This window comes from Ursus arctos, unplaced genomic scaffold (genome assembly GCF_023065955.2).
Source record: "Ursus arctos isolate Adak ecotype North America unplaced genomic scaffold, UrsArc2.0 scaffold_2, whole genome shotgun sequence".
NCBI classification, from domain to species: Eukaryota; Metazoa; Chordata; class Mammalia; order Carnivora; family Ursidae; genus Ursus; species Ursus arctos.
In genome coordinates, this window is record NW_026622874.1 from 59,199,388 (window position 1) to 59,227,262 (window position 27,875).

The 27,875-nt window shown below is 45.1% G+C and overlaps 1 long non-coding RNA gene across 1 annotated transcript; it reads right to left on the reverse strand.

Annotated features, from left to right (window-relative positions):
* Positions 1-27,693, reverse strand: LOC130544198 (uncharacterized). The gene is made up of 2 exons (XR_008960278.1): positions 12,660-27,693; positions 1-12,499 (listed from the first exon to the last, which is right to left on the reverse strand). It is a non-coding gene; the product is annotated as an uncharacterized LOC130544198 (long non-coding RNA).
* Between the last annotated feature and the right edge of the window lie 182 nt (positions 27,694-27,875).

Consider the following 27,875-nt stretch of genomic DNA (forward strand, 5'->3'; position numbering starts at 1 on the left):
TGTTTTTTCTTGTTTTTTTCTTAAATAATGTGCAATTATTTCTATATTTCACCCTCCACTACACAAACACTCACCATGATGGCCTCAAATCAGGTTCTCTAGGGATAAGGTGGGAAATATGAATTCATAAAGACTCCCCCTAATGATTCAATATGATAAAGTTTAAGAACTGGGAGTTTCCGGGGTGCCTGGGTGGTAAAGTCAGTTAAGTGTCTGACTCTTGGTTTTGGCTTGGGTCATGATCTCAGGGTCATGAGATCGAGCCCCATGTTGAGCTCTGTGCTCAGTGCGGAGTCTGCTTAAGGCTCCCTCTCCCTCTGGGGACGCCTGGGTGACTCAGTCAGTTGGGTGTCTGCCTTTGGCTTGGGTCATGACCCCAGGGTCCTGAGATGGAGTCCCACATCGGGCTCCCTGCTCAGCAGAGAGCCTGCTTCTCCCTCTTACTCTCCCTGTGTTCTCTCCCCCTCTCTCTCTCTCAAATAAATAAAATCTTTTAAAAAATAAAATAAAAAGACTCCCTCTCCCTCTGACTCTGCCCCTCCCCTCCTCTCTCTAAAATAAATAAATCTTTTTTAAAAAATAAAAAAAATAGATAGATAAAAGCTGGGGGTTTCTGTGTACTCCTGGGGACTTTCTTCAATTCTCTCCTGAAAGTCATGGGGGTGGAGTCAATCCACCTCCACTCTCTTCAGTCCTTCTCCTTGCAGAGAGAAAATGAAGCTGTGCATGGGTTGCCATGTGCACAGCAGTTCTTAGGGACCTTTGCAAACAGGTCCATCCCCTTGCTTTGGCAGAACCAGAGCAGCCACCACAGAGCCCCTATTGCCAGGCAGATGAAAAGATGTGAGTTAGGGAAGAGATAGGAGAAAGGGTGTGAACAAAGTTTAACCATAGAGAGAAAAAAAGAATCTGTGAAAAGCTGAAAGCATTTCTGCTTCCATAAAGTGAAGAACTGAACCCACCTCTTATGGGCACTCTGTTCCTCTGTGCAGGAGAATAACCAAAAGGGGCCCTTTAGATGTATGAGTTTTACTAGAAATGTGACTGTATAGTATGGATGACGTCTGGAAAATACTGTTTATTATAAATGACTGGGTTTAAATAGGCACTGCATTTAAACACACATACTGGGCATAAAGTATTTAGACAAATGACATCTTGAAAATGCAAAAAGTAATGTCATATCTTATAACAGCAACCTCAAATACACCAAAAACTTTGACCACTGGTGAAGTGGAGGATATTGTTATGCAACAGATGATGGGAGAATCATACAGATTTTGCATTAAGACCCATCTTTACTAGCTAATCACAGTACATTATCTGGTTATCCAGGTTTTCACAGATCAAGGTGGAAGACACAGGAGAGAAACTCCTTAGTAATCGATAAGAGCTTTAGATCTCAGAGCTTAAAGACAGTCTGTGTATTTCCAAGTGGTCCCTAGTGCTGGCAGAAGATGAAATATCCCGCAGGCAGAACTTTGACAGGTGGCTGGCCAGGAAGGGAGGGAGGAGAAAGAGGTCTCATGGTGTCTCGATATTACTCAAGTACAAAATAAATAAACTGTAGATTAAACTAAAAAGTAATAGGACCTATCTGGGGAGTCTTGCAGATCATACTCAGAAGTTTGAACATTGATAGACCGGGGGGAGGGGTATCAAAAGGGTTTTAAATAGGGAAATATGACAGATCAGATTCATGGTTCGATTGATCATGTGGCTTGCAGTGTGGAGGACATCTCAATTCATGAGAAAAACATCTGGGTCATAAGAACTATTATAGACTATTTACTGTTTAATTAACTACATAATTATGTGTGTGTGTGCACACCCACCTGTGTGTGTGTTTGTAACATTTACTGTGTCACATAGTACTTTGCAGTTTGTTAACATCGATTGGCACAAGGAGCCTGTGATGTAGCCAGGCATTATTATCTCTCCATTTAACAGATAAGGAAACTAAGCCTGAAGAGGCTGACAGCTCGCCCGCCCGAGATCACATAAACAATGAGGGCTGCAGTCAGGTCTCTAGACCGGATCACTTCATGCCTGGTATTTTTCTATGACTCTATATTTTCAAGACTGCCATCATCTAACCCATTCTACTAAATTCTTTAAAATTTTATGGGATCGGAAGAGTGATGGGGAATCACTTTGTTTTCTCACAGGGAAAGATGGATGGGAAACCCGTCAAGTTTTCCTGGCCACCTACACAGAATGAGCAAGGTCCTCTAAATCTCCATGCCTTTGAACATTATGTTCTGCTATCTGGAACACCTTCCTCCCTCAAATCTTTTCCATTTCCACAGCACACAGTCGTCACTTCCTCCAGGAAGCCTTCCCAGATCGCCAATGCTGGCATCATGCTCTTCCTCTGCAATTCTAATTTTCAAGGGTCATGTTTATCATAGCGCCTACGCCATATTGTAGTACTTATTCACTGCTTTGTCTTTCCCGCTAGGACCGTGAGCTTCTAAACATAACAAAGTTCCTCTTTTACTCCTATATCCCCAATTCCCCGCACAAGGTGTGGCACACTCCAATACTTGAATTTGCTGAATAACATTTACTGAAGGAGATGCATGCAACCTACCAAGGTTAGAAATGAAATCTATCCCCCCCAACACACACACAAAAATCCCTGCACCTTGCACCAATCCCATCTCTTCTAAGCTCTAATCGCCTCTGCACGATTTATCACCAGAGCAACTGTCTGAAAATGCTTTTTCCTTATCTCACAGAGCCATAATAAAAGCTCATTTACTTTAAGCAAATGACATTTTTTTTCACTTCTATTTTTTCTCTTGCTCTTTTTTCCCCTTCTATTTACTTATCTACTGGCAGCAAGAAAAGAAAAATGACTCTGATCTCTATTTAGATATTTGATATACAATGTGTTTAGACAGGGATAGCTATAAATTGCTAGCTAGGCACAGTTCGAATATCGAAAACCTGTTTGTTCTATTTTGGATTCCATGATGGCAGAGGAAAGAAGGGGGAAAAACACACACACACACACACACACATACCCCACCTATGAGTAGAATTAAGGGTTCAAATATTTATTATTTCCAGGGCAATGTGTGAGTTCCTGATCAGCATCAATCACCAGAAGGAATTTATCTAACCCCAAGAAAACTGGAAATTAGCAACCGTCTTCAGAATTCAACCTAATCAGCCTTGGTTGAGCCCTGGTTCGATTCAGCCACTCACTGGCTTGTGAGCCTCGGCCAGGAGCGTGTCTCTCTGTGCCTCACTTTTGTCACTGGTGAAAGGAGTGGGTCTGAATAAGACCTTGAAAGATCCAATTCCATCAATTTCTTGCAGAAGTCATCCCAACATGTCTCTACCGTTTGCTCTGTCACAGAGCGATTTGCTGGACGCGCATGTTGAGTGACTGGACCATGTCTGATCTCTCTCTACCAGAGACACTTGTCCTTCCTCAGAAAGGCTCTGCCACAGCTCCTGACATGAGTGTGCCTGCTGCAATCTTTGCCTTTTTTCTTAATAAAGCTGATTATTAGGATTTTATAAATAACCTAATTTGTTCTGCATCACCTACTTCCTAATCATGGAAGAGCACATCTTAAGAAATATCTTGGCAAAGTTGTAAACCAAACTGATGATTGTTTTTTAAAAAAGCATTTTTTGAAATAACAGTCTCTCTCGGTGCATTTAAAATATTTGATTTTGAAACACTGTTTGACTTGTAACATTTGGTTTTCACACTTCTGCAGAAACACATGGAAGGCAGTCTGACGCTGACTTCACGGACCCCTCCAAAATTTCTGTTCCCAAAAGATAAATAGGTTCTCCATTTACTCTTCGAGAGCTGAACAGAGATATTGAACAGCTCAAATGTTTTTCTTCATGTCCTCAGATTATCCAAAAATGTTCCTTGACCCTCCATTATCATCAGAATAAAGGCCAACTTCTCAGCTCTCCTCCATGATCCAGTCTTACTTTCCAGATATGTCTTCCACCAATGCCTTCTCATTCTATGAAACTGAACTAACCCATGTTCCTCAGTTTCCTTGCACACCTTGGACCCTCCCATCTCTCATCTTTGCCTACATCCATTCCCTCGGCCAGAGTCACTTGTCTCCAGTTCCACAGACACGTAAATGACATCACGTGGATGCCCAGGGCCAGCCCAGTGCTTGGGTTAATGTAAGAGGCTCTCAGTACATGATGGGCCATAATTCACACATTCATTCATCTTTTATTCATCCATTTGTAGTTCTTGTACCTTCTTGACCAAGCTGGGCCCCTCTATGCTAGGATAAAGAACAGAACTGGCTACATCAATTGTTATCTGTTAAAATTCAGGCCTTCGCTTTAAAGTTATTAAGAATTTCAAGATAGTAACAGCAGGGAATGACAAGCACAGGGTCTGGAACCCTGTGTGTCCACCCAGGTTGCAAACCCATAAGGCCAGCCCTGAAGAAAACACAGCCTCTGACCGAGGAAGCTCATTAGGATGGAAAGAACAGGTGAGTAAAAACCATTGCTATCTGATGGTAGGTTGTGTGAAATGTGTGAGCCCAGGGGGCTCCTCTCTTTGTTGTTGTTGGTTTTTTTTTTAAGATTTTATTTATTTGACAGAGAGAGACACAGTGAGAGAGGGAATACAAGCAGGGGGAGTGGGAGAGGGTGAAGCAGGCTTCCCGCTGAGCGGGGAGCCCAATGCAGGGCTTGATCCCCATGACCTGAGCTGAAGGCAGACGCTTAACGACTGAGCCACCCAGGCGTCCCCTAGGGGCTCTTCTCTTAAGGCAAGCACTTTCAGACTGTTTTTGACAAACCACAATAAGAAATGTACATTTAACCTAGCACATACATGGAAACAAAACTTCCAGGTAACAATACTTACTCTTGGGGCACCTGGGTGGCTCAGGTCATGAATCCCAGGGTCCTGGGGCTGAGTCCACAGGGATCCTGCTTCTCCCTCTCCCTCTGCCTTCTGCTTCCCCTGCTGTCCCCCTCCCCTCGGTCAAATAAATAAATAAAATCTTTATTAAAAAAATACTTATTATGTGCAGTTTCTCTTGTCTTATTTGTAATAAATTTAAAACCCACAATCCGAAGGACTTGCTTTAAGAACTATCTCAAATGTTACCTTCTTGGTGAACCTCCCCAAGCCATTCAGCCCTGTGCTTTCTGAACTCCTGTTCTGCTTCTCTTTGGCATTTTGTAATACCTGTGATGTGCCTGCATCTCCTGTTAGACTATAACTTGAAGGCAACTTCAAATGCCTTGCACCTAATACATGTTTATGAAGGCCCAATAAATGTTTATCGAGTGCCAGTGTAAGCAATTGATCCTCTTCCTCAATCCTGACCTGACATCCTTCTTCGGACCATCCATGCTTTGTCTTGACATCATGTCCCACCAGTTTAACTAATTTTTTCTTGCTCAAGAATTAAAGAAGAGCCCTTGGGCTCAAGTGAACAGCGCCTTCACCTTGGTTCACATGTTAACTGATATCAAATCAGTTCCACTCTGTGTCCTGCTTCCACGGCTTTTCTGTTAATCTAATACCAAACTAGTTATGGAATCCTAAGATTTCATAGTGCTGACGCAGTCCCTCTGTAGCTAAAGAGTAATTGCTCTTTTTTTTTCTCTAAAGATTTCATTTATTTATTTGAGAGAGAGAGTGAGTGACGTGAGGAAGAGAGAGAGAGCACGAGCTGGGGGAGGGAAAAGGAGAAGCAGACTCCCCGCTGATCAGGGAACCCGATGCAGGGCTCGATCCCAGGACCCCAGGATCATGACCTGAGCCAAAGGCAGATGCTTAACGGACTGAGCCACCCAGGTGCCCCAAAGAGTAACTGCTCTTGACTTTGCAGGTTTTTAAATATTTCAATTATGGTGTAGAATTTAACCCTAATTTTTTGTAGCCACCAAGTTCCGGACACTTTCATACGTCTTTTGTTACGAAATCCTTAAATCAGCCTCTGAAAACAGTATCATTATTAGGAGTTTCCATTTTACAAATTCACGCAGTGTGTCAGACCCAAAGGCCACGTTCTCTCCATGATGCTAACCAAATTAAAACAGTGACAAATGTATCAGTGGATTCACTTTTGGCCAACAAAGCAGCTGAGCATGGTGGCCCGCGATGTGACTCTGGGCAGAAAGGAAATTTTCCAGAAGCCTTGTGGCAAACCACAGCTCCTTACCATCGGGGTTTTGTGTGAGGCCCAACTTCCTGCCTCCCTCCCGAGCTTGGCACTGATGGCCTCACGCTCCCGTCATGGGCACTGGGCTATTTCTGAGCCTATGGTGGACAGGTCACGTCAGACTCTAAGGGTTAGCATCCGATTTCTATCTCCCCAGTCTGTTGCTTTGTGGAGTTGGTTTTCTTGTTTTTTTATTTCCCCTTTGGTGATAGGAGCAAAAATGTACTTCCTTCTTTTCCTAGGAGGTAATAGAGGATTTAACATGAGTTAGAACTCAGTCCAAATGTACTCAGAGATGTCCCCTGGCACATGGATTCGCATCCGCTTCCAGGGAAAGGAGGACCGCTTCCCATTCCAGAGGCCAGGGGGCACCCTGCCTGGGCTTGCAGACGCAGGGACACCTCTTCACTGTCTCTGCCCCACCTAGACACTAGGGACAGAAGTATCCAAGAGAGTAAACCCAGCGTGAGGAAAAATCATGGGCTGGAGACAACGTGACGCTCATTCCCATCTATAATAAGGGCATCTGTGCCGGAGGCAGCGTGGGGCAGGAAGGAGCCTGAACTGCAAAGCTGAAGATCTGGTTTCCACAGGTTCAGAATCAAGTACCATGTACGAACGTGCTTGTGCACAGTAAGAATGCCACCGCCAGAATCATGGCTTCTGTTTGACTCTTGATATTGCAAGGTAATTGGGGGAATCAGCTGGTTTGACTCTGGGAAGTGGAGACTCAGAGAAGGGCACCCAGAGGGTCACAGGTTCCCAAGGCCAAGCCAGAGCTGTGGTGCAGACCTTCTGGCTAGGCTCCCCCCGATGCCCATTATCTGCTGCATGTTAGTCGTGGTAGCTCACATTTCCCAGGTCACATCTGTGGCCACTCAACTAAGGAACTCATGTTAAATTGAAAATTACACTGAATTCAGGCCTCTGGATAGATATTTGGGGCTCCAATTTTAGGAACACTAGTTAGCAAGATCCTTCCCAAGCTCTCAGGTGAGAGTCCATGTCTGCCTCCATCATGTAGTGTTAAGGGGCCTCGGGGTCCCCCGCCAATGCTCTCATAATGCTAACAGCTCCATCTCTCTTCCCAACAGCCAGTGCCCTGCCTCAGCAAATACCAGCTCCGGTATGAAGAATCCAAGAATCATAGCAGTGAACCTCACACGGAGCCCAGGCTGGCTGCATGGAAGAGCCACCTGTGCCCATCCTCAGAGGGCCCTGTGTTTGGCTTAATGCACTGCAGTCGCCATCTTGAAATTCCTGATAATTTGTTAACACGGGGCCCTGCGTTTTCATTTGTCACTGGACTCCACAAATGACATAGGCGGTCCTCATGGAGCTGCAACTCTCCGGTATTCTGAAAATGTCACATATAACCTCTGGCTTTCCTTTGCTCCCTGTGCCTTCACCTCCTGAAAACAACTTCCTGTGTGTGGAGTGAGTTGGGGATGGGGGTAATGACACAAAGTTCTCACATTCTTTCTTCCATGACTTAGGAACTTTCAGACAAATGGGCATCCATAATGGAAAATAGGCAGAAAGGACACCAAGGGTTCAGCCTGGATTAAAGATGAATTGTTAATGTTGCATTTTCTAAATAATTCATTATATTCAATAGCTCATGGGTGCTAATTCAGACAGAGTGCATGAGTGTCTACTACCTGTCTTGTCTTTTACAAAGATTTCTTATTCATCAAAATGACTCAGGTTCCAGTTATAAACACCATCAATTTCATCATCCAACAAAATACCTGTGCCACGGATTTTCCAGGTTTCTAGAAATACAGCAATGCACAAAAGGGACAAAATCATTAACAGATATTGTGCAAGGCCCCTCGTTAGGCATAGAAGAGTACAAAACAAAAAAAGATATGGCTTCCATCCTCAAGGAGACACATTCTAATAGGAGAAACAGATGAAAATAATGCAGAATATACAGATTCATAAGTACCCAAAGAGAGATGCAAATCAGAGATGAGAAGGGGGATGGGTTTCAGAGGAGAGAGAAAGAAAGTCACTCACTTGTTTTTTATTGGATAGAAAAACGATCAATCCTTACATACAGGTTTGATATTGAAAATCTCCACAACTCATGCAGAAAGATACTAATTAAAATGGGAGATGGACCAAAGCTTCAGATAAGCATTTGAATCATGAAAACACACCTTTATGGGAATTTAAGCTAGAGATGCTGCTCTCCAAAGACCATCTATGGGGTCAATTAAGTAGGTGGATAATTCAGGACATGGCCATCCCAGGAATAGGCAAACAGAAAACATCGGATTATAAATAAATTACCAGCCCTGTTTTGAGAAAACAACTCATTCACCCATATATGTGAGAGGTTGAAGATTTGACACCAGACAGTGCATGGAGCTCAGATATAAACTTCATTTGTTGCAAGGCTGTACCAGCTGGGTGTCCCACAGTTCGACACAATTCATCTCAATTCTGACACTACCTACCTGCAGATAGCATCAGATTCCACAGGTTAAGGGTTCAGTCTTACAAAACTGCCCCCCCCCCCCCCCCAGATCTCAGTCACATCCCAGGCTGTACATGGTACTTCTGACTGGCTGGCTACAAACCAGAGGCTCCCATGACCTCCTCCAACTCAGAATGCCGATCAAAATCCAGCTTGTTATCTTGACTTCTGACCAACTGTCTGGGTTCCAAAGACCCCCTCCTTGGGTTCAACGAATTTGCAAGAGTGGCACACAGACCTCAGAGAAACCTTTTACTTACGACATCACTGGTTTATTACAAAAGGCTAGAACTCAGGAACAGCCAGGTACAAGAGATGCACAGGGCAAACTGTGGGGGGGAGGGCGCTGAGCTTCCACGCCCCCTCCACTCTCCCTGCATCTCCACGTGTTTACCAACCTGGAAGGTTTTCTGACCTAGCCCTTTGGGTGTTCTTGGAGACTTCATTACACAGTCGTGATAGATTAAATCATTGACCATCATATCCTCAGCTGATACATGGGGAAGGGGACAATAAGCCTTATTTCCAGGAGTTTGTGGGGAAATTTTAATTACATGACACCTGTAAAGTGCTAAGTGGGGGTGCTGCCTCATTACTGTTACTCAACGTTAGCGATTTTTGTAAACGCTAGTTTGCTAAGAAGCTAGTTAACGCATATGATATGAACACATGCAGAACGGTGTGTGAAGATACACACACGCACGCACACGCACACATCACACATATACATACTCAGAACTCCCCGACCACTTCTTCAAGGAGGAAACAGGGAATCAGATAATCGGGCTGGCGAAGGCAAGCACCGCTGTCATCACCCTGGGCCTGGTCACCCCACTCCTCCGTAGTTCCCCACTCTCTACGAATCGAACGTACACCGGACTGTGGTGTTTTCAGAAAAAGAGACGACAATGACTCCTTCCATATGCAGTGGTTGGAAATGTATGACTCAAGTTATCAATTCTTTATTGTCACTCTCACTGCTACTATGTCTGATATTGAAGCCCAGGATTGTGCAAATCAGGAATTTAGGGAAGATCATCTCCCGGCAAAGTATAATCTCAGAACCTGCCTGCTGCCGTTTTTAGTTTGTGTGTTGGCTGGCTGGTCGGTTGGTTTCTGTTTTTTATGACTCGGGAACAATTATAAAACCAACCTTTGAACGGAGTGCTAGCTGAGTGCATTTCCCTTGAACAGGAATTTTAAACCTAACAACTGCTGGTTATCGAGGAGCCCAGAACTTTCACTACTGAACGCCTTTCAGTCCACTGACGGGTCATAGTAAGAAGTGCTCTGTAAACTCTAAAGTGTTTTATTACTACTTGTGTTATTAGCATTAACCAGAATCTAGTCAAAAATGGTTTGGAATGCCTTGAGGGCTTATTAGTAGATGAGAAGTATACACACACACACACACACACACACACACACACACACTCACAGGCCAGAAAGAAGTCAGAGGGTAGAAGCAGTTCTCAAAAAAGAACAAGAAAACATCCAAGACGTATTTCCAGAGGGTGAAGCTGGTGCACGAGGGAGCCGTAGCAACAGGAGGTTCAGAGGGAAGGACAGGAAGCGTCCCCAGCAGAAGGGCACCACCGGGCGAGGGGTCAGAGTGGGGCCGCAGGAAGACGGCTCGCGGTCCTCCCGGGGAACCCGCGGTGAGGACGGCGCACGCGCAGGAGCAACTTCACGTGGAGAGTGACGAAGCCTTTTCACAGGCATTGATTTAGTGGGCAGCCAGAAGGCGCAGCCCTGTGAGGGGTGTTACTCGCGCCCACAAGGCACGTCCTGTGTGCCCTGGACTTGGAGGGAAGGTCAGACATCGAATAAGGGAAGGGGCGGCTAAAGGCAATGACTCGAACCAAACAGAACCAGACAGTAAATGCGGATGTAAGCCTGACCACCGTGAGGGGGTTGAAGTAGAAACGTTAGTATGGGTCTGAATCGGACCCGAAGCAAAGGTTTTTGTGTAGTTTTACCTTTTGTTTTGTATATGCACGCACGCGACCAGCCCGATGACACAGGACTCGATGCAGGTGCCACTGAGTCACCGGGGCTCCTACTCCTCATCTTCCATTCACGAGCTGAGAAAGTCTGGCCTCCCCACGGCGACCCACACGCCCATTGACCGTGCTTTTTACGGCCAAAGGGCTGCCTCTGTCCACGGTCCTGGAGTCCGTGAAATGACTAAGCGAGCGGCCGCCTCCCTACCTTCCAGGAGGCCTTCAACACCCGCCACAAGTAAACAACCCGAAAAGAATTCAGTGGGCCTTAGCGGGCATGTTGTCGCTGGCTTTTGTGGTAACTGGAACAGGGGTCCTTGTGCCGGGTCCCTCTGGGGTCTGTGCCCACTCCCAGCAGACACACAAAGAAGTCGGCTACAGAGAACCAGCCTGGAGAATTCTGTCTACAAGTGTGCGAGACTGTGTCCTGAGTTCATCCCGTCAGGACAGAGCCTGCAGTAAATCGCCTTTCCTTTAGACATAATTTGAGTCACTGCATGTGCACCAAAGAGCAATACAGGGGATTTGACCCAAGGAGACCGGACTTCAACCGCCTCGGGCTAGAAGCCACATTTCTATTCTTTGTAAATAGCTTCCTTCCTTCTTGTGAGTGAAGCACAATTATTTGGAAAAGAATCTGTCAACTGGCCCAGGAACGATTTTGGATTGGTGCCCTGTACTTGGTCGCTCTCATTTTCTGCCTAACCCACCTCCGACAGGCACAGCTTTTTAAAAAGTGGTGTGGTCTATAGAAAGAACAGGGACGTCACCACCGGAGGGACTGAAGTCCTCCTTCCTCTAATGGCCAGTTGTGTGCCTTCAGGCAAATTACTTAATCTCTTGGCCTCAAGTTCTCATCTGTGAAATGGGGATGAAAGAAAAATACAGCCCTGTGAAAGGTGCTGCTCGCAGACACGAGGGATGTCCTGTGTGCCCCGGACTTGGCGGGAAGTTAAGAACATCAGTTAGAGGAAGAGGTTACTAAAGGATCATTGGGAAGATTCCAAATAATCTAATTAAAGGTACTGACCATACCACAGAATTTTAATCTATAAACTAAAGAGTGTTTGACTGCAATGTTATTTTTCTATAACTCAATTTAAAATCTACAGATGCATCCCGAATCTACTAAGAGGCAGAAACTTTGGCTCAATCAATTTGGGGACCAGCATCCCCAGTCTGGGCTATTACCCACCTGGACAGGCACCTATCTGCTGGTTTTATTCCTAAGCAGCCTTTGGTTCCATGAGGGTCACTGTTGCATCACCCCTCATTCTCAATCCAAGATCCTCTGTGATTGGGATCTTCTCAGAGAACCCCGTGTCCCACGCTGCGATCAATGTGCTGCTGTTCCCATGTCACATGCACTGTGGAAAGCCAGCAGGGCTGCCCACAGGCCTACACGAAATTCATGCTTCTCTCTGGCTTTTTGGCTCTCACGTCATGATGAACAATGGCAGTCTTTAGACCCTCCCAGGCCTATCAGGCTAGACCTTCCATATAGCTCCTTCTGCTTGGGAATATCGCTGCCTCACTGTCCTCCAAGAAGAAAGGAACGGCGGGTCCTCTCTGCAGCTGGATCTCTAAATTCATCCTACAAACTAGAATATCTATTTATGTCTAGCTTCCTCTGTGACATACGCCTCCTTCAGCCCAGCGCACCACCGTATCTACTCCAACAAACCTTAAATCATTTTGGGGTATGAAAAACAGATCTGACTCATTTTGCCTCTTCTGTGCGCTGAATCTTCTCGGAGCCCAGGCTTCTGGAATTCAAACCTTCTCTCCACTCCTAGTATCGTATGTGTTAATGTGCACGATCTAGCTCCCTAAATGAGGGAAGAATGATAAGGTGATTGGAAATACTAACAGAAAAAAACACAATGTTTCAGAATACTGTTATATTGCATTACTTAATAATTATAATAAGTAATGTTATTATAACAATATAACAATAATGATACTAATAATAACTTATTGAATGCTCACCAGAATTCTTAAGAAGGAACAGTATTTGGATGACTTCAGGCTCTGGCAAAAAGGGAATAAGAAAAACGAGGAGAAAAAAATGTACAGAATGTTAAAAGGGAAAGATCTTAGAGATCATTAGTTGATATTTTGGTTCCAAATCTTTTATCATCAAGAATTCCTCAGAAGTCTTTTCTCTCTATGAAGTAGACACTTTGTTCTGAAAAAAATCCTATCTGTCCAGTAATATGTGCTGTCGGTGGCTTGATTTCCTCATTCTTGATTAATCAACAAGTCCGTATGACTTACTGGTCTTTTGATTCATCGTGAGGCAGCCTTTTAGGGCTAGACTCAGACCCCGTATGATAGGGATGGTAGTCAGAGCTGACGGTCCAGGAAAGACAGAAGCTGCTCTCAGACCCATTCATGACTTCCATGGCCCTATTTCTTTATCGATCATTCTGCATCTTTGTAGATCCCTACCTTCCAGCCCCTCCAGCATGAGCATTGCATTTTTCTCCTTTTTGGTGTACGGCTTGTGCCCTTCCTCTGGCATCGGCTGTGTGTCTTCCTGTAGCCGTCTTCATGGCTGGGGCCCTACGCCCTCTCTTGTCTGACTGGCTGTCTTGGGCTGATTCACACTTCTCTCTGGCCTGAGCCCCTGAGGTGCAAGGCCCAGGTCTGTGTCTGTCTTCACTATGAATATAACAAATTGAGAGAGTCAATACTTGGGTAGAACATGGCAGGCAATGCTCAGCTTCAGAGTAATTGGTTTATTTACTATTTCTCCAGTAATGCTGTATGGACTCCCAATTCCACAGCTTCGCTTCCTGTGACCCATTTCCCCAGAATTCTCTTACCTCTTCTAACAACTCCCCTGTGAACTCTTGGACTTGAACTCGGGGTCTTCTACTCAGGAGAGATTTTGCCTTCCAGTGAACTGTTTGGGCACTCGCCTGGCACCTGTCATTAACCTGACCAGGAGGGCTTGTGGTGTAGTTGGGAAGACATGACTGTAAGGTCGGGTGAGTCTGCGTTCACACCCCGACGTCAGCACATCCTAGGGTTGTGATCACCGGCAAGCTACTTAACCTCTCTGAACGTACGTCTCTTTATCTGCAGAGTGCTGATAACACTTACTGCACAAAGTTGTGAGGAGAATTTGAAAATCTCATCTGCTCTGGCCTCTCTGATGCTTGTCGTCTATAATGGAGACAATGTGACATTTTCAAAATGAGTTCTTTATTGGCAAGAAGAGAATTGTGCAGTGGCAAACCACAGTCCTCTGTTCTGGTCCCCCAGCTCTGCTTTAACTAGTTTTATTAATTTGGGTAAATCTTCCTGTGAGAGGGGTGGGTAGCAGTAAGACACGCCCCCCACCCACCTACACACACACACACACACACACACACACACACACACACACACATTCTCCGTGTGTTCTTCTGTGCACAGGGAGTCTAAGAAGTATAACCTTCTTGGCTTCCTTTCCACCCACGCACTCATCCGCCGTCCATGGAGAGTGAGTGCTGGTTTGCCCATCCCTTTGCTCTTCCACTCCTTTGACAAGCTAGCTGCCCACGGGGAATGTGTTCTGCTCTGCGCCTGTGCGGGGCGACTCCTCCCGTGAGGACAGCCTCCCTCCCTTCAGTGTAGCTGAGTGAGTTGATCTACTTAAACACTGAGGCTCAGTATCAGGAAAATCTGTCCACGGATACGAGCCACACCCGGTAACAGAGTGTATCAACAATATCGGTAATACTTGGGCTCTAATGTACTCTTTTGTCCTATTTTATATTTTAATTGACACAGACCGCTGGCATAGAAGAAGGATCCAGTTTACTCGTGCTCTTGTATCTCAACACCTCCACCTCTCTGGACCTCAGGTTATTCATCAGTAAATTGGGCTAGATGCTCTCTACGGTCATTTCTAGTTCTGAAAATCTGGGATCTGGGGCGATGACAGTATCTCACACGATGTAGACACAGAGGAAGGATTCAGCAATGGTAGTGTTCTCTGCTTATGCATAGCAATACCAAGATGAGTTCAAACTAAAAGTCTTCTTTGCTTTGCAAGAGGACGAATGGATGCATTTTGCATAGCCTCTCAAACACCTCGGTCTATGCAGACCTTCAAAAACCAGCTAAAGCAGTGTTTGTAAGCCCCTCATTAATCAAATGATGAGCATCTCCCAAGGTCCTAAAAGAACAGGACTTAGAAAAAATTAATCAGGTTACAGGATATTTCCCATAAAGACCATCAGGACTTTAATGAGATCGTTAACTATCCCATGTCTTCATCCCTATAATTTATGGAAGCTTTCAAAATAGCAATGTTTGGGATGTATATGTGGCGGGCAGAAGGGTACCTTGTCCTGGAGAAGATGATCGGTAGACAGGAAATCCCACAGATGCCTCCTGATGGCAAGGTCATGCTGGGGTTTCGACAGCTGAATGTCACTACAGCCAGCCCCTCCCCCACACAGCCATGCTTGCTACGGATGGCAGATGAGCACAAGGAATTATAACAAGATACAAAATAAAGTACTGGTTTAGTTAATAACCTGGGAAAGACCTAATAGTCCAATGCAAACGTTTTTGGTCAAAGCTAGGTTGAACATACAGCAACGAGGCCTAAATGAAGCCTCTTCTTTCCTCCCCATCAAAACCTCTGCCTACTTATTCCTGAACCCCAGAGAGTGAACCTTTTGCACAGTAGAAGTCAAGGCCAATCTGTAATACAACCCATAGAATCAGAAGAAAAGGCAAGATATACAGAGTCGGTTTGTCCCCAAAGCCAAATTCGGAGGCACTACTATTGTTCCTGTGTACAAGAATATAAACCAAAGCACAAAAATTATTAAGTAACTCGCCCAAGACAGCATAGCTTAGAAATGGTAGAGCGAGGATTAGTCAGTAGAGCATGGGACCCTTGATCTCAGGGTTGTGAGTTCAAGCCCCATATTGGGTGTAGACATTACTTTTTAAAAAAATACTGAAAGTATTAAAAAAACAGTCTAAAACTTTCCTTTCGTTCATTTCTTAACTCTGGTCTTAGCCACAACTCTATGAATTTCTCCTTTCTCCACATTCCTCGAAGTTTGGGGTTTTGTTGTTGTTGTTCTTGCATTGCACTTTGATCTTCTCCCCTGTGGCACCTGCTTCACTGCACTCCACTTCCCTGCTCCATCTCTGCTGCTCCTGATGTGCACTGCCCAAGTCTTCAACTGGGTATATTTCAAATATGTAAAAATATAAATTGCATGATAATAATAGCACAAAGGAGCAGGAAGGGAATGGAGCTATGCACAGCGTTCACTGTTGTAATTAAACTGGTAAACTGCATGATGATAACTTAAAATGTGCATTTCAATCCCAGTATGATCACTAAGAAAATAACTCAAAAAATGATAAAATAAAGGACACGGAAATTAAATGGTACCTGAAAAAAGCATCTGTGTAACAGAAAAGAAGGCCATAATGAAGGCACAGAGGAAGAAAAAAAGACATGTAGAAAACACATACACAACGGCAGAGCACGTCTTGTTTGCCAGGAATTACATGAAGCATTCACTCCTTTGAAGACCCAGAGATTGGCATAATGATTTATTTAAGTGTTTCAACTATACATTGTCTACAAAACACCCTTTACATTCAACGACTCAAATGGGTTGAAAGTTAAGGCTGGAAAAAGATAGACCATGTTAACAATAACCAAGAGAGACTGGAGTGTAGCCACTAATTCCAGACAAAATAGACTTTAAGACAAAAATTGTGATCAGAGACAAAGAAGGACACCTGATTTGGGTTCAGTCCAACAAGAGATAACAATTATAAACATACATGCAACATCAGAGCCCCAAAACACATGAAGGAACATGGACAGAATTGAAGGGACAAAGAGACAATTTGGTAATAATAGGGATTTGAATACTCACTGTCGGTAATGGCTAGAACAAGTAGACTTAAGATCAACAAGGAAATGAAAGGCTTGACAGCGGTATAAACCAACTAAACCTAAAACATATCTACAGGGTACCAATGACGGCAGAGTATATATTCTTCTCACGTGTGCATGGAACACTATTCAGGATGGACCACGCACCATATGTTAGGCCATAAAACAAGTCTCGATAAACTTGAAAGTATTGAAATCATACGAAGTATATTCTCTGGCCACACAGAATGAAATTATAAATCAGGGGAGCCTTGGAGGGGCGTTTATTCTGAAAGACCATCTAAAAATTGTAGATGATGCTATCATGGGAGGTAAGGGGGCTGGGTGTGGGGGGACTCGTCCCCATCTCTGCCAAATACGGTGGTTGTGTGGACTATGGAGAATAATACGTGAACAAGACTTTTGTCATTCAAAAGCCATTATACAAAGTGAGTCATCATTATTGCTCACTGGTCAGGTTGTCGGGGATGCCAGCCATCTCCAGGGCTGACTCAACCTGTAACTGAGCAAACATTAAAAAAAAAAAATAGTTGTTTTATTGAATTCAGCATTTATTGGCCAAGACTGCAAACTCTCAGGGCAAGTACAGAAGAGTTTTCCTTCACAAAGTTGAACAGAGAATAGCCTCTTGCTGTCGACACGTTGTCCTGAAGCCCAGGTCCAGGGGTCCCTGGCTTCCTGGGAGCAGGGACTCGATCGACAGCAGGTACCACTGTGGGCATTGCCAAGCACTGGGCAAGTTGAATAGTCCTTAGAGGTCTTTTCTCTTTGATGACCTTGTTTCTATTGAACATTGTTGTGATTTGTGATTCTTCTAGAGGCTTTAACATAATTTCACTTTGTGTGGAAGAGAAGCAGGGACTACAGACAGGGAACTGAATGGACATAGTCCCTGGCCTATTGAACTGTAAGTACAGGCAGAGATCGGAGCACCTGCAGACTCTTATCATGGCCCTACACCATCAGATTTGAGTAAAGCAGTGATAAGACACTCCTTTCCCCCCACTCTGTTCACAGGGGGGTTAAAACAACCTCACAGCAAGATCAGAGTCTAAAACAGTTTCTATACGTTGGAGAAGGAATACAAAATAAATGTCTCCCTCCCAGAATTTCGCATGAAGCTATTCTGTATTAAATCATAATATATAATCTCTCTGACATGGAGCCAAAATGCCCACCAGAACCTAGCGATTTCTTTGGAGTCTTATGTGTCAGTGTAAGACGTCACGTGGATTTTACATTTGCCTCAAAATATTTCTGTGTTGGTTTCATGTTAAAATATTTTATGTATCTTCAGATAATAAGGATATTCCGAGGACAATTGCCATGGGGAGTGCATGGCTGCAACCCCACCCTGCGGCCCTGAGCCCCTTTTAGAGTCTGGGGACGGGGTAATGCCAGAGCTTGATTAGGGTCCCCTCGAGGTGCCCGCACACCTACCGGACGCATCCTGTTCTTGCCGCCCTTCTAGCCCTGTTTCTCTTCCGATATAAGATTCATGTTGAAACGCTGGAAAGTTCTGCCTGAAGGCAGAGTTATGGGTCAGTCCTACCAGGGCCTTGTGCTGATTATTCAGGAGACAGCACATCTCATTTGTCTGTTTGTTCATTACTGTGTCCTAAGTGCCTGGAACAGTGTAGAGCACACGGCAGGTGTGTTAATTGTGTTGGGCGACTGATATCTTCTAGGGAATCTCATTTGTTAGAGCTTTTACTCCAGCAAATAAGTCATGTGTCTTATATCACAAAATAAAATATTTAACGAGAGCTATCATTTACTGAGTGCCTATGTACTACTGGGCATATAAATACATTTCCACTCTGCAAGAAACTTGGGGGGGGGTCCATCTTTTACAGAGAAGAAAAACAGGTTTAGAAGATGAAGTAACTTGCTCCATGTTACGTAATCAGTAGGGAGCCTGTCCAAAACGAATGCTGTCCACCAGGCCTCACTTGAAAGGCCACTGACACAGAGATCCTTTGCCCAGCTGAGATAAACGGAGAGTTTGGGGTGGCCTCAGGGAGCAGGAAAGGCGAGCAGAATGCATGTTTAAGGACAGGGGTGAGGGTGAGGAGCATGTGAGTGCCAGGGTCCCGCTCATAGTTTCCACTGGTGGTCACGTCCCCTTGATGACTTCCCCCAGCATACAGCTTCTCGGTTCAGTCCTCACCAGGCAAGGCCCTGAGCCCCAGCTGGAGGGATGCTCAGAAAACAGCAACCCAATCCCTGCTCCTCGGGAACTGCCCGCCGCGGGACAGACACGGACACGCACACCCCCGGCAGTCATCAGGGAGCACGGGCAAGCTGGCCCACGACACGGCCCGGTGATGTGCTCAGAGCCCCGCCGGCGTTTCCGGTGAGCACTCTCCCTTCATCATCGTCTTTAACCAGCCCACCGACACATGAAACGGCAACATCAGGACTAAGAGCACGTTATTAGAACTACAAAACCAGCATCCAAATCCTGGCCCCACTTCCTAGCTCGGTGGCTTTAGCTTAGGGTTTTCTGATGTGATTTTAAAATACAAGTAAAAACACCTGCACTGCCAGCCTTGCAGGGTTGTTACAAGGTGGAATGGTGTAGCAGTACCCATCTCGCAGGATTGTTAAAGGTTCGATGCGTGAACACAGAGCACGCCCTTAGCGGGGAGCCTGGCACGCGGGGGACGATGTGTGTACGTAAGTATTCCAGGATTTATCTCCGGGGTGGAGTTGATCACAATCCCTAACTGTCTCCCTCATTCACTGGCTACTTGTTTATTGTTTACTATCTCCCCGCCCCCAGAAGGCAAGTTCCTTGAAGATAAGGAACACCACGAAATTTTCCACACCTAGCCAAGAGTACACACGGAAGGCTTTCAATAAATATTTGTTGAGTGAATCATTGTCCTTAAAAGCTGTAAACACAGGATGGAGACTCCAGCAAGGACAGAAAATGAGAAACTGAATACCAGAGTGAATCTGAGATTTCAACAACAGCTTCTTTTCACAGTAGTGGATTAGCCATAACCCGTCCCCAAGAAGAGAAGTGTTTGGGGGGATGAGCATTTTGGTAAGTTGGACTGGATTCTGCCTTGCTCTCGTTCTCTGCAGGCAGAGGTCCTAAACCAACTAGGTTAGAGGCTGTGGAGGAATTTTTAAAAAACAGGGAGACAAGTGTCATCCAGAAGTGGATTTGGGGTCAAAAGTAATATGGAAGTGGAATGTCTGGGACGCCTTGTTGTATCGTGCCCGTGTAGACATTCCCTATAACACCCCAAGTATCCCCACTAAATCCATGGTGGGAGACTCAGTCCCTGGTAACGCAGCGTGGCTTGAGCTCCTTGAGGAATGTGATACAGTGCTGGGTCCAGCCTCGAGATGGAAAGGCAGCGTGCCAGGATCCCACCGGACAATGGAGAATTTTCCCCTGAGTGAGAGGCCAAGGGAATGGTGTCCCTCAAATAGGAGAAAGAGGCAAGAAACAGAGGCCCCAAGCCTTCCGAGGTAAGACAGAGAGCAGTAGGTGTCTTGCTGGGGTAGAAGATATATCCCAATAAGAGAGCAGCACAGTGACCAGGGATCCATCCCGGCAGCCATGGCCCTGACGGGTTGCCTAGAACTCTGTGAGTTGACAGGGAGGCAGCTGTGCAACCAAAGATAGAGAAGAAGCCTGGATACCTCGGTCTATGGGAGGTTAAGGGAGCCCAAGCCAGCTGCTTCCACAATGTCATTGGTAGGGGCCCAGGCAGAGGTCACTGGGAGCTTCTTGGAAATACAGGTGAAAATTTGGCCAAAAGTAAGAACCTTGAATATCTCCCTGAAGTAACTCCTTTCTTCTGGGCTGAGGCTCAGCACGAGTTACCACCTCAGACCACAGCTGGAACAACAGGTTTCAGGGCCTGCTTGCTGAGGTGATGAGCTCACGCTGGAAAGAAAGGAGTGACTACTGCCTCATTACTATTGGCCATTAGGAAATATTTGGTGTTTCCCAAACACCCCAGGCTGTGGCTGCTCTATTCCTTCACAGCTTTGTACTTGCCTCAAATGTTCTTCTCAGGCTTGGCCACCTGCCCTGACCTCCAGGGAGGCCTAATTTCTCTGTCCTTTTGGTCCCCATGGTCTCTTCTGGCCTTCCTCCATTTTAGCCTCTAATCTACCATGGGGCTCTTCTTTTCGAGCCTGCCTCTGCCAAAACGGTGAGCTACTTGAGGACAGGAATGTGTCTCGATGTATTAATAGCTCCTGGCCTCAGGCCTGATTCATATTTGTTAAACTTTACGAAATCATATGGGGGATTGATGCAGCATTTCCGGGAATATCCTGTGACTCCCATTCCTTCCCCTCCTCCTTCCCTGCCCCAAAGCTCAGTTCCTATACCTTCCCTTACACAGAGATCCGGTACTTTGAGGAACCCCTCTTTGAACCGAGAAGTCCAAAGATGTAAGGTGATCAAGGGACAGCAGAGAGAGCCCCAATGGAAGGTGACAGAAAAACCGGCTCTCAGTCCCTGAGTGGCCCTGTGGGCTGGGACACTGAGCAAGTCACGTCTCCCTCCTCTGAAAAATGAGGTGAGGTCACCAGCATTTCTGAATTTAGTAGAGACTAAAAAGCCACTTTTGATCAGTGAGCCAAAAATAACCTCTACCATGAGTGTTAAGACAGTCTCAAGCAAAATACTCTTTGTGAGTTAAATATATGTAAGCACAGGAAACTTCAGCGAAACAACAGACACCACATCAGAGTGATTATTTCCAGAGGGTGGCAGAGGGAAGGGGGAATTCATCTAAAAGGAAATAAACAAAGCAAGCAATGGCCCTTGTGCAAACGGATGATGACAGTTTGCCATAAATTAAGGTGTATTTGCCCCTCCACGTGTGAGGTCCACAGGGTTGGGGGAGGTGGTCACTGTGTGTAAGAATTGCTTGAACCACACTGATTGAAGAGGGAACGAGCTGGGAGCAGGGATTATGACATGTGGGCAACAACAGCTGGGGTCAGGATGGGTTAGGACGACGAAAGGGGCCCCCATGCACCCCAGAAAGTTATAGGATGAGGAACCTGAAGCCCAAAGAAGGGAAAAAGGCTGCCCACGTCCATGGTCTCCAGACGATCAGCCGGGCTCCCCCGTTACCAGGCCCTGCTAAAAGGCAGAAGGCCCCCTTTCAAAAGCTATCTCTGACTTTACATAATGAGACATTATGTAAAGGGCAAACTTAATTTAGACGCTGGTGTTGACCAGAACAAACAGCAATAAAGCAGAAATGATTAAAGACACGTCAATCACATTTATCCCTCAGAGCGTACAATGTGTACACAGCCTCCCCATCAGCTGGGTTGCTCCAGCCACCAGACCCGCCAAAAACCTGGCCTCTGGGTGTTGAGAAAACATCCAAAGGCCAAGGAGCCCCTGCATCTCTGAAGGCACTTCTGCCGCCCCACCACCGTCTGCCAAAAAATCCGCTCGTTCTGCAGGTAATGAAAGACTGACAGTGAAAGATCGCCCTGACGTGCTTCTGCTGATGAGCCTTCTACGGATTGAACTGCAGCCCCCACAAATTCATAGACTGAGTCTCAGCCCCCAGCACATCGGAGTGTGACCAGACTTGGAAATACGGTTTTTGCAGATGCAGTTAGTTAAGAGGAGGTCATACTGGAGTTGGGTGGGTCCCTAAGCCAATATGACTAGCGTACTTACATAAAGGGGAAATCTGGACACGCACAGAAAGAACCCCACATGAAGATAAAGGCAGAAATTGGGGTGATGTTTCTACAAACCAAGGAACACCAAAGATGATCCGCAAACTACCAGAAGCTGGGGAGAGATATGCAGCTAATTCTCCTCCTGGGGGAAGGATGGGACGAGTCCACCGCAATCATTCCTCGGAAGGAATCAATGCCGACCATCCCTCGATCGCAGACTTCTAGCATCCAAACTGTGACCCAATACATTTCTGTTGGTTAAGCCCCTTGCTTTGAGGAACTTTATTACAGAAGCCCTAGCAAATGAGCCCACAATTTAATGAATAAAGAATGATACATTACATTGGCTGTAAGGTATAATGACCGGAGCTCAGGCCCTCTGCTTAAGAACCAAGCTGTGTAAGGACAGAGCCAGCAACCATCGCCCAGGAGCTATGAAGCCACAAGAACACCACCTGACCTTCAGCACCTCAGGTTCCTTAACCATAAGATGAATATAATAACACTCCCACTTCACAGGATGAAATGAGCTAATACTGTTCTTGGCACAGTGTCTGCCATATAATATGTACTCCATAAATGCTCGCTGCTATTATTAGTGCACTGTAAACAACAAACCCTTCCGTGCATTTCAGCTCATCTCCCCTCCAAGTCCATGAAGGTGGTGTTCTTATTCACATTTACAACTGGAGTTTCTGAAGCTCAGATGTCTTAATTAAGCCATATGGGGTAGGTCTAGGGTATAGGCAGATCTGGGCTGGAATCCCAACTCCGCCAACCCCTTGCTACATAACTTGGGGCACACAGTTTAGTCTCCTTCAACCCTCTGTTTTTTCAGATTTCAAATGAAGAATTGTGGGAGAGAGATGTGCACGGCCAGTGTCTGGGTTATACTTGGCCTTAAATAAATTATTTTTGCTATTATTAAGTAACTTGTCCACCATCACAAGAATTATTGGTAGAGCCGGGACTTGAACAAGCTTCAGAGATTTCTGATCTACCTCACCACGTCCCTGAGAGCAGAGAGTGAACATCAAAACAGGAAAATATTGCAAGACATAGGGGAACAGGTCATCTCTTGGAGAGAAAGACAAGAGGAGGTCCAGGCAGTAAAGGGCAACATTGCAGTGGGGAGGGGGAAGGATGGGAGGAGTCCATTGCGATCAACTCACCACCGAGGTTGATTGGTTGTATCAACACATGGTGACCATCGGGGGCTCAGCTTTGGTCTCAACTTCCTCTGGTCTTCTGCTCCCTTATAATTAAGACCTGGACCTTATCCTCTGTTCTTTCTGCAACAAAGAAGACCCTCTGCCTTTCCTAATTTACTTTGAATTGGTGATCGGTTACCCTCAGCATTTCAATCTTTCTCCAGTGCATTAAAGACACTGAAGATAGTCATCTGATTGCATAGTCTTTATGATTACTATCCCCACCCCGCCCCCCAAACCACTCAAACACCTGAAATCGGGTTCCTCTCAGGGTATTACCTGTCAAATGGTCTGATCAGGAACTCAGCTGTCCTTTCCAGATTGCAGTTGCCCCTAGGGGAAATTATGGGCTTACCCCTCTACAATTTGATATTCTCCCAGATCTTGCCTTTAATTATTCAATATCTTCTAAGTTTTCCTATTACCTTTAGATGGATTTTCTACCTAAAGCCAAGATAGGTAGGTACCTAGGTACCTAGGATTTTCTACCTAAAGCAAGACAGGTACCTAGCCTGCTATTACCAAACACAGAAATACATTTGTCCACGTTTTTCTGATGCATAAGTCATCTCTTTTTTTCTTAATGATTTAGATAGTCTCCTTGTAAATTAAGAATGTTAATTAGCTGTCATGTGTGCTACAGATATTTTCTTCTTGGTTTGTGGTTTGACTTTTGACATTATATGAAGCATTTCTTTTTGCCAGATTTTTTAAAAATTTCTTTATGTAGTCAAATTTATCTCGCATTTCCTATGTGATTTCTGGATTTTCTCTCTATTAAAGGCTTTGCTCATTCCAAGATTATTAATATATCAACCAATGCTTTCATTTGGAAAGCATGAGTTATTTTTATGTTTAAATCTTTAAACCATCTGTAATGCCAATTTTATTTTCCACAGGAAGAATAAGGGAGATTTTTGGAAAGGATTCTTAAAATATTTTGTTTTTTTCATTAAACCAGAAAGTACCAGATATCTTTTCTTTTTCCTTTTTTTACATAATATTTTCTAATTAGGCAACAAATACATCTTTTACAGTAGAAAATGTGGGAAATACAGAAAAGTATAAGAAAGAAAATTAAAATGTCAACAGTAAGCCTAGTGGTCAGAGATAATCCCTGTTAGTATTTTGGTTTATTTACTTCAGGCATTTGAAGTACAGCTACAACCTTTATAAAATTGATCATACGTTATAGATTTAGATCTATAGATATAGATTTGATTCCTGATTTTGTATTTAATATTGGACCATCAGACTTTAGCTCTATATCATTAGAGAGTTTTCAAAAACGTAATCTCAAAGAGCTATATAGTATTATATTACATGGATGCAGTAAGTAGAATGATAACCATTCCAACAATTGGACCAATGAAAGTGAAATTAATTAAAAATTTGTACATGTTAAAAATATTTTCCAAAGATTCTTCCAATAAGTACTATTGACTTCTACTTCTGCCCACTGTGTTTAAGAGCACTCATCTCACTCACACTGAATATTTCATTTTAATCTCTGCCAGTTCGGTAGGTAACAAATGGTTTATTCCTAGGGGCCTTTTATATACTATGGGACTCTCTGAGAATGCTGTCTGCACAGAAGGAATGTCCCAGGACTAATTAAAGGAGAGCCCTGGGGCACCTGGGTGGCTCAATCCGTTAAGTGTCTGACTCTTGGTTTCGGCTCAGGTCATGATCTCAGGGTCCTGGGATTGAGCCCTGAGTCAGGCTCCATGCTCAGTGGGGAGTATGCTTGGGATTCTCTCTCTCCTCCTCCCTCTGTCCTTCAACCCCACCCCCACTCTCTATCTCTCTCTCTAAAATAAATAAATAAATCTTTAAAAATAAATAAATAAATAATAAAAATAAAATAAAATAAAGGAGTTCCCTTAAAGTCCTCAAGTCCCCAGCTGTCCCAGTGCTGAGGAATGTAAAACTTTCCTCCCAAATTCCCACGTGAACCCAGAATCCAAAGCAGGAAGCCATGCCTCAGTGCTCTAAAGGACCAAAGCCTCATCCTGCACAAAACGCCCATCACTGGTTGGGTTGTTGTGATTCAAAGAAGTCGTGTGTTCCCTGGTCCTGTCTCCTGAGTAGAAAGCCTACGTTTAGGTCCAGACAAAGGTGGGATCTGCAGGGTTAACCCAGAGGAGAGGAAAAGACAGAGGAGAGGAAGAAAAGGAGAAAATAACGTTTGCTGGGCCTCATCCCCAGCTGGTGTTTGTCCAGAAGCATTCGAAGAAACCCGACAGTTGACACATCAGGCTCCACATGAGATCTCAAGGCTGGAGTCGCATTAAGGGGAGGCTGTTTATCAAGAAGGCATAGTTTCCCCACGACGAAGAACAGCAATGGAACAGCCACGAGGCTGGCGGCGGGGATGGGGGAAGGTCATCACATCGAGACTCTCCAGGCCTTCCCAGTGAGTGACTCTTGCTCTGACCTCTTGGGGAAAGAATTCAGTGGCCCCCAGTCTCAGAGGCTTCCTCTGTAAACCAGTGGGAAGAAGAAAGGAGGAAAGTAACAACAACAACAAAACCCAGCATTTAACAATGGCTTCGTGTATGTGAATCACTGTGTATATCACATGTTATCTTACTTGATCTTCACAACAGCCCTACTGGATGATTTTGTTCCCATCTTACAGATGAAAACTGAGGCACAGAGAAGTTCAGAAACTCAACATGGTTACGCATCTAGGAAGTCAATGGCAGAGCCAGATTTAAAGGCAGGTGTTTGATTCCAGAGCACACGCTCGGTCCACAAAATTCTGGTTCTATCATGAGCAAAGCACTTAACTCCTGAAACCTTGACTATCCTATTCTTAATGTGGAAGAAGCAGAAGTCATCATGCAAAGTTATCAGAGGCTGGCACAACCTCTCATTACCTGAGACATATGAAGTTATCTGTAAATCTGATCGCCGTGATGCTTATGTGTTTGCAGTCACAACATGAGAGAGTCTGTGACTCAACATTTAATTTATTCCTACGATAACCTATTTATATCACAGGCAGTCAGCATGCTCTATAAATAGAGGGTAATGAAATCTTATTTTTAAGATTCATAAATTTAAATTTAATTAACTACCTACATATGTTCATGTCTCCATCAATGATCAGCTATTCAGTTAAAAACAGTGCGAGTCTGCTCCAGCAACCAGAGTCAGATCTACCACGAAACTCTCACGAGGGCAAAGGAAGGAAGCTGGGTGTCCCCTTAACTACCCCGGCCTTGTGTGTCTGCCCGCTGAGCTCTCTGTTTCTTTTCTTCTGCTCATCAAAACCCATTCTCAAGAGATCAAGCTATTGGGTATTTACAATTTAAGGTTAATTTTATATAGTGCGCTACCGGGTATTTAAGTCATTCATCACTTAGCTGCAAGAGGTATGGGAGCAGAGGAGGGGGCAGGTGGGCTCAGTCCCTTCTGCTGAGAGTGATAATGTCATTACATCAACCCCCAATACTGAGAAAGAGACAGAAAGAGGGGAAAAAGAGAAGCTTCTCTTTTCTCTCTACAGAACGATGACAGACATTGTTCGAGAATGTGGGTGGAGAGAACACATGAAAAGGGAAAAACACTGGCCTTAAGTCCCCAGACCTAGGATTCAGCTTCCCCGCCACACCCCAGCTCCCAACTTCAGGCAAATTGCCCTTCCTTTTTGGACTTCTCTTTCTCCAAAGGCAAATTTAGAAGCTCAAAGTAACCCCTTCAAGGACCTTCCAACATCAGTTTTCTGGGATTCTAATACTCGAGCACCCTTGAAATCACAGGACTCATGACCACCATACTTATCGTTTATAAATAGGCAGGTTTATACAAGAAGATCTGCATCCCCCAACCTCCAAAAGCATCCTTCCCCTTTCCTGGCACATGGAAGAAGTCCCTGCGTGCTGAGATTGAATTTTCATTGGTTTTCACCCAAACTCCTGCCATTTCTACCACAACCTGGGACCCCTCCTGCTGCCCACGTGCCCCCGTCCCCCAACCCAGGACCACACTCCTCTCTCCACTGGATCCAGGCCTCTTGGCTGACCTGCAGCACGTGCTAATACAAGGCAAACCATCAGTGGAGAGGGCGGCGGGGGGGGGGGGGAACCTCCTTCAGGCACTGGCCTAAGAAACCCAAAGGATCACCCTCTTTGTGACACATAGTCCCGAACAGTTCCTGCCCCCTCTCAGACTGCCCGAACTTCTGAGAAGTCACTCCTCTGGGTCTCCTTCTTCTCTTGGTAGCCCCGCAGACCTCCCCTCTCCCTGCCCCTCTTTCTCCTCCCCCCTCCCCTGCCCCTCTTTCTCCTCCCCCCTCCCCTGCCCAGCAGCTCCCACTGCAGCTGGGAAAGTACATGCGGTTGAGGAAAGGGGCACAACTTGGCTCCTCTCCCAAAGCAA